Raw genomic sequence first — 6,806 nt, 5'->3', positions numbered from 1 at the left:
TGTTCTCCCTCCTTCTGCTCCTCATTGGGACCTTGGGAGCTCAGTCCAGTGCTCCAGTGTGGGTCTCTGTCTCTATCTCCATCCATCACCAGATGAGGGTTCTATGGTGATATGGAAGATATTTGTCAGTATTGCTGTAGGATAGGGTCATTTCAGGTTCCTTATCCTCAGACCCTCATTTAAGAAGGGCTTCCTAACTCAGTGTTAGCTGTAAAACCTTGCAGCTCTTTTAAAAGGTCCTGCCATGAAAAGCCTAAATGGTGTTGATGAAAAGTTTACCACATGTTTTTTGTTGGTGGCAGGGATCTTGGAACACCATAGAGTGGTGGCAATAAACATGGCTTTGGCGGGTACCTCTGCTGTGAGGTTGGAATCTCAGAAAGCAAAGGAATGTGCTGGATCCAGCCATCAAACTCTCGGTTTTAATCCTAGCCGTATCAATTAGCAAATTAAATGCTCATGTGTTCAGAAAAAGAGAGATATACAGTAAAGACAGAGTCAAATGAAGAAAACCTCTAAATGGTTTAGAGTATGTTTTAAAATATATGATGGCTTGGGAGATAATAGAAAAAAGGTTAAAGTCCATAAAAGAGAAAAGACAAAAAGAGAATAGTTGGGTGTGATGACACCCACCTTTAATCCCGACACTTGGAAGATAGAATCAGGCAGACCTCTGTGAATTCAAGGGATGTTGGCACACACCTTTAATCCCAGCACTTGGTAGGCAGAGTCAGGCAGATGTTTTTCTTGTTACATTTATTTACATACATATTTCATGATGTCATTGTTTTTGAGTAATACTCCATTGTGTAAATGTACCACATTGTTTTTATCCATTTTTCAGTTGAGTGGCATCTAAGGGAAGTGGACAGAAAAGTTGTGAGGAGCCAGATGATCAGGGAGTATGCTGTGATATTGTGTGTCCCAGTAATATCAGAAGCTTCATTTATAAACACTCCACAGTAACATTATACAAAAATGAGATGAGCAGGGATGATAGCAATGAATGTGTTAAACTGGACAAAAAAATTCTACAAGTTCTTAACTGAACACAAACAACTATAGGCAATTGAGAAAAACTGGAAATGAAACAGGAAATAGCACACCAGTTATTTGTCTCCTACCAAAACGTTGGTTTTGAAAACATACATGCAGACTTACTGATCAGTTTATATTTAATTTAATAATATATATGTGTGTTCATATATGCATGAAAAACACAGTGAAAAAGGCTATGAATTTGAAGGAAAGCATGAAGTCGAATATGGGAGGGCTTAAATGAGGGAAAGAATATATGTTGTTATTAAATTATAATAACAAAAATAAATATAAGAAACAGCCACACACACTTGCATAAACAAATGCACACACATAAGCACAAGATCTCATAGACACACACACACATACACACACACAAACAACACATACACACACAAAGAAAAGAAAGAATTCTTCAATTAAGGACAAAGTAGTGTTATTAGAGTTAGGGGAGTATTTTAGTTTATGTTTTGGATGGTGGGTTTAGAAACAAATAATATTTACATATTTATATTGAATAAAACATTCTAAAGAAATAAAGGCAACAAAGAAAAGAATTGAGTTTTTTTCTGTATGGTTCCTTCATGCACACTTGTGCTCATTCCTCAGTACATAACTGCATGTGAACACACAAATACCTAAACACACACACATACACACACATACGTGAAGAGATATTTTGAAACATTTTTCATAATACATGTTAAATTATTTTTTGACCATTATGACACTTCAAGACTTTCCATGCTCATAGGGTACATTGCTTGACCAGGGTAGAGCTCACCTTTTCTTCTTTTAATCTAATCAACGTTTTGTAGGTTACTCTAATAGTTCCAATTCCATGTGATGGCTTATGCATGCATTCATAGAAATTATGAAAATCGACATAGCCAGGTACCTAATATTCAGCAGCAAGCTGCACTCAGCTGCCCAGAGTCACATTCAGAAGAAGTAATATGGAAATCCAGTTTTTTTTTTTTTAAATAGGAAACCAGGATATATTCTCAAGGAGTCAGACATGCTCACGCTCCAGGCACCTCTGATTGTTTTCCTCTATTATCAATTAGAGATAGATGTCATGTTAAATTACAATTTTTTCTGTATTTCTAGTTTCAGTTTCCCTGTTTCTGTGGTAACATACAGGGATGGGGAGAGAGACATGAAATAGCAGCTCAGATGAAATCTCCATAGTTACAGCAGACACTTGATTTCCATTGGTAGCATTGAGATCTTTCTCGTGATTGGCCCAAATCCATTCTCTAGATGATATCACACACTTAACCAATCCGATGCAATGGGAGATAATATCAGTCCCTTCACAAAGGGGTTTTGTCAGTCAGGCTCCTGGCTGGAGTCCAGCTCTCAGCTGGATCCTGGTTCTAGCCAGGACCTGACTATAACCTACTAGTCAATGAAGGAGGATGGCTCCTGAAACCTGCGAGGAGACAGAGGCAATTGACATCCAGCATAGCCAGGTACTTGCTAAGATTACCACATGCTGAGTCATCTGCTTCTTTTTTCCTGTGCTGGAAATATGTTCCTGCTTCCTAAGCCGCTGTGTCCACTTATAAATATATCATTGTCTTCCAGCTTTGGAGTTCGGCTTTATCTGCAAAGCATTATAAGACCTGCTGCTCCTTACTCTCCCCTCCTGTGCCTACTGTGTGAATAATTTTCTTTAAGCACATCTCTCATATGGCAACCTAAAACTCTGAGAGCTCATAGCTGAAAAATTTGCTGATACTATGTTTTATTTGCATGCAGTCTTTTCATTGAAGATAGTTTTTGTTCCATACAATATATAATGACTATGGTTTCCTGACCTCCAACTCCTTTAAGATATTCCCCACATTCTCACCTGCCCAAATCTTCTCTCTCTCTCTCTCTCTCTCTCTCTCTCTCTCTCTCTCTCTCTCTCTCTCTCTCTCTTTCTTTCTCTCAATTGAATATACACAGGCATGTAATAATAGTAATGATAACAATAGTAAAATAGCAATAATAGTAATATAATAATAAAAAATAAGAACATCATAAAAGGACAAAAGAAACAAATATAAGAAAAATTGCCAAAGAAATACAAAAGAAGCATATAGATGCAAAGGCACATATGTTCATGCAAACATAAATCCCACAAAAACACAAATGATATAAGATTCCCATCTGCATGCTGTGAATATCATTAGTTAATAAAGAAACTGGCTTGACCTGATAGGGTACAACAGAGCTAGGTGGGGAAAACTGAACTGAATGCTGGGAGAAAGGGGGCTGAGTTAAAGAGAAGCCATGGATATGCTGACAGAGGCAGACACACTGAAAGTTTGCTGGTAGGCCGTGACCATGTGGCAATGCATATATTAATGGAGATGAGTTAAAGTCAGATGTATGAGTTAACCAATAAGAAGCTAGAACTAATGGTCCAAGCAGTGATTTATATAATATAGTCTCTTGTGAATATTTGGGGCTGGGCAGCCAAGAAACAATTGGCTCATTACCACAAATTGGTATGCCAACATGTTTGACTGTATCAATGTTATACATGGGAAAGCTTAAAAAGTAATTTTAGACACCAAGTTAACTGCTAGCTTAGTGCTGCAGACCCTTTGAGAGAGGTTTTCCTGATTCATCAATAGCAGAAGAAAACTACTCTGTTTTTGAAATGGTGGGTTCCTGAGCCGTGCTACCAGTATGAACTCTGAAGAGGTCTGGCTATGGGCCATTTAAATGGGATTTGTGAGCAGAGTGCTACAACATGCTTAATTCTGTGACATAGACTCACAGCATATTTGGAACTGTGGTGGTGTGCACAGCTCAGAGGCGGTGAACAGACCTCTTCCATCACGTTGGCTGGGTGGGGCAAATAGGCAGTTTTGTGTTATCCTTAGCAATGTCACCACTTAAGTTCATAAGAAGGGCTTAGCATTTTAATAAGCACTTCTGGTCAGAAAATAATTATAGATACACAGTAAAGACAGATTTAGAAAATAAAAGCCTCTAAATGGGTCAGAGTGCTGGGGAAGTGTACATAGACATGAACAGAGAAGAAAAAGAGTTTAGAGAGTTATAAAAATTAATGGGTTTAAAAAAACAAAAGAAATCTTTAAAAAGACAGAGTACAGACAGAGATTAAAGGAGAAATAATAATATAATAAATATTAAAATGTAACACAGTAAGAATAAATAATCCATGTATAGATGGACTATACACAGAGAGTCAGGACTATATATATTATTCATTTTTCTTTGAATTTTTTGACTGTAAAGGATCTAAGTAATCAACATATATACTTTTATGATATCTTGACTTCAGAATTTGAGTCTAAGGATATGTTTTTGAAAGAAGAGTTTCTTCTTTTGTTTCAACAAAGGCTGAGAATATGTGGAAAATTTCCATACTAATATAGTTTGATGTAACAAGATCCCCTGAAAGGTCGCCATGAACACCTCCAAAAATACTTCACCCAACAAAAAACAGGAAGCAGTATGAAGAGAACTATGCCATATTCCCAGATATTGTTTATACATTTAAAGGGAGATATGCTATAGAGATTTGCATTGGTATATTTTGGCTTATTGATACAAATTTAAGGTCAATTTTGTTATACTGTGTATAAATATATTTCTGCTCTTGATTAAGGTATTATGTTTGTGTAACTCATTTAAAATGTAAAGTATAATAATGAAATTCAGGTTATAGCCAATAATTGTAATAGTCAAGCTTGTAGTCATGTTAGTTAAGTTTTTTAGATATATAGAGATTTATTTCAGTTAGACAGTTTCAAAGATTATAGAATATGACATTTAAAATGTTGAAAGAACTTAAAGATTTTCATGACAATGAGACTCATTTGCTCCTGTGTTGCAGGGAGGAGGCCGCTTGTTTCTCTTGGCCACCAAGAACCAAAATAACCACACAGAACCTGTATTAATAAAAACACTCCTTGACCCATTAGCTCTAGCTTCTTATTGACTAACATATTAATTCAACCAATTTCTATTAATTTGTATATTGTCATGTGGCAGTGGCTTACGAGCAAAGATTCTGCATATCAGACTTTGGCTGCTGCTCCATGATGTCTCTCCCTCTGACTTCCCTTTCCCAGCATTCAGTCCAGTTTTCTTTGCCTACGTAAGTTCTGTCCTATCAGCAGGCCAAGGCAGTTTCTTTATTCATTAATGGTAATAACAGCAAACAGAGGGGACTTTCACATCACTCTTGGCAGCAACAATTAATTCAAGAGGAAGATGGGCATCAAAGATGCTCCTTATGGAGTTTGATAGCCATTTGGGCAAGAAACTACTCTTGCCTGGACTGCTTGATGAACTGGAAATGCAGGACCTACAATGAAATGACTGATAAAATTGCTTAAAGGTGAGACCTTCCTTCAGGGTTCCTGCTTCATGAAAGAGTCTGCTAGACATTCCGCAGTACACAGAAGAAAGTCACTGATAAACTGCCAATATAGGCAGAAATGTATTTGACATTTCCTGTTTTGTGGTAGAGTTTGCTGGATACTATGGGCCTGTAGCTGAAGATGGATGCATCAATGGTACAGAAGAAATTTGGGTGACTGTCCAGGAAGTAAGATCTCTCTATCAATTCTAGAGTTTATGAAGTTGCTTACAATGTACATCCTGTTTACTTGGGTCTTTGATTGAGCTAAAGAATTAATAGTTATTGTTTTCCTTAGTTATGATAAAAGAGAAAATAGATATGAATATTGTAACTGTAATTCTTACTTGGTAGATGTTGTGCCATATGTAATTTTAATATGGTAAAGTTAAAACAGTTATATTTAAACAGAAAAGTGGAGTTGATGTGGGATTACCCTTTGTATGCTGTGAATACCATTGGTTAATAAAGAAACTCACTTGGCCTGATAAGGTAAGACAGAGCTAGGCATGGAAAACTAAACCGGATGCTGGTAGAAAGAAGGCTGAGTTACAGAGAAGCTATGGAGCTGCTGCCAGAAACAGACGCACTGAAACTTTGCTGGTTGGCCATGACCTCATGATGATGCACAAATTAATGGAGATGAGTTAAAGTAAGAAGTACGAGTTAGCCAGTATAAAGCTAGAGCAAATGGGCTAATCAGTAACTTAAATAATATAGTTTTTGTGTGATTATTCGGTGGCTGTGCAGCCAGAAAACAAACCAGTGGCTCCTTACAACACACAAAACTATAAACCATTACATATAGGCAAAGGACATATAAGAATAAAAAATTGTTGAAAAGAAGTGTGAGACAAAGAATCTCTAAGAATTCTATTTAATGTTTGTATGTGTACAACCTACTGTTGGGCATTGCATCCTCTCTTAAGAGTGGTTTGTATGTGCAGTGAGACTCCACTGCATAAAAGACATTATTAATTTGCTTTCAGTTATTAATTAGACTTGTATTCTGGATTTGGGATGCGGTCTTATTGAAAGCTCCTCTTGCCTAGTACCAAATGACTGTCTTGGGGCAGAGAACTATAAGTGTGATATCCTACTTGTTTCCATTCTTGTTTTTTTTTTTTTTTTAAGAATTACACATATTCACGGCAAGCAGCAAGGAGATCCGGTCCAGGCACCAGGAGAGACATCACTGGGAACCTTCATCTGGTGATGGATGGAGATAGAGACAGAGACCCACACTGGAGCACTGGACTGAGCTCCCAAGGTCCCAATGAGAAGCAGATGGAGGGAGAACACGAGCAAGGATGTCAGGACCACGGGGGGTGCACCCACCCACTGAGACAGTGGGGCTGATCTATTGGGAGCTCACCAA

At 37.4% G+C, this 6,806-nt stretch overlaps 2 long non-coding RNA genes across 3 annotated transcripts in view; both read left to right on the top strand.

Annotated features, from left to right (window-relative positions):
- The window catches only part of LOC126493745 (uncharacterized), a 29,788-nt gene extending 22,988 nt beyond the window's left edge, over positions 1 to 6,800 (top strand). Inside the window, exon 3 of the long non-coding RNA XR_007589877.1 lies at positions 6,563 to 6,800. This is a non-coding gene — a long non-coding RNA (uncharacterized lncRNA). The remainder of the gene's footprint in view (positions 1 to 6,562) is intronic.
- LOC126493742 (uncharacterized) overlaps positions 1 to 6,806 on the top strand; it is a 217,358-nt gene that overhangs the window by 105,281 nt on the left and 105,271 nt on the right. The window lies entirely within an intron of this gene.

The sequence above is a fragment of the Alexandromys fortis genome, unplaced genomic scaffold, assembly GCF_014885135.2.
Source record: "Alexandromys fortis isolate MF-2015 unplaced genomic scaffold, M_Fortis_MF-2015_v1.1 scaffold_332, whole genome shotgun sequence".
Classification (NCBI taxonomy): domain Eukaryota; kingdom Metazoa; phylum Chordata; class Mammalia; order Rodentia; family Cricetidae; genus Alexandromys; species Alexandromys fortis.
This window is presented reverse-complemented; position numbering and strand designations above follow the sequence as displayed.